Below are 534 nucleotides of genomic sequence, written 5' to 3'. Positions count from 1 at the left end.
TAGGAGGATAGCGAGTGGCGAGCCATGTGACCAGACCATCGTGTAACTTCCCGTCTCCCTGTTCTTGGATTGAAAGCAATCGATTGCGAATTTGTTGATCAAGTCGTCGACCTAGCTGAGCTGCAGGAAGGAAAGTGTCCCCATTGCGTCTTGCGTTTCGTTCCATCCACAGTGAATGAATGGTGAGCTGAAAAACATATTGTAATAGATATAGTCTGGTAGAGCCCGATGAGGTATCTGTCAATAACGGTAGTAGGTGAGGCCAAGAGGGTGTGTAACGCGTGAGGAGTAGTTTGGATGTGAGGCCAGACCAAACCTCCCGAGAGTAACAACAAGCAAAGAACAGGTGATTTCTAGTCTCCAAAGACTGGTTACAGAGAGTGCAGGTCGGATTGACACCCACATTCCAAGCCCGCATTCTATCACATGTGGAGAGTCGATTATGGATGGCTAGCCAAACCATAAAAGCATATTTTGGAGTGGCGTGCTTGAACCAAACCCCCCTACTCCAAACATTTTTCTGTTTGTGCAGTC

The sequence above is a fragment of the Camelina sativa genome, chromosome 14 (genome assembly GCF_000633955.1).
Source record: "Camelina sativa cultivar DH55 chromosome 14, Cs, whole genome shotgun sequence".
In the NCBI taxonomy this organism is placed as follows: domain Eukaryota; kingdom Viridiplantae; phylum Streptophyta; class Magnoliopsida; order Brassicales; family Brassicaceae; genus Camelina; species Camelina sativa.
Note: the sequence above shows the minus strand (reverse complement) of the source record.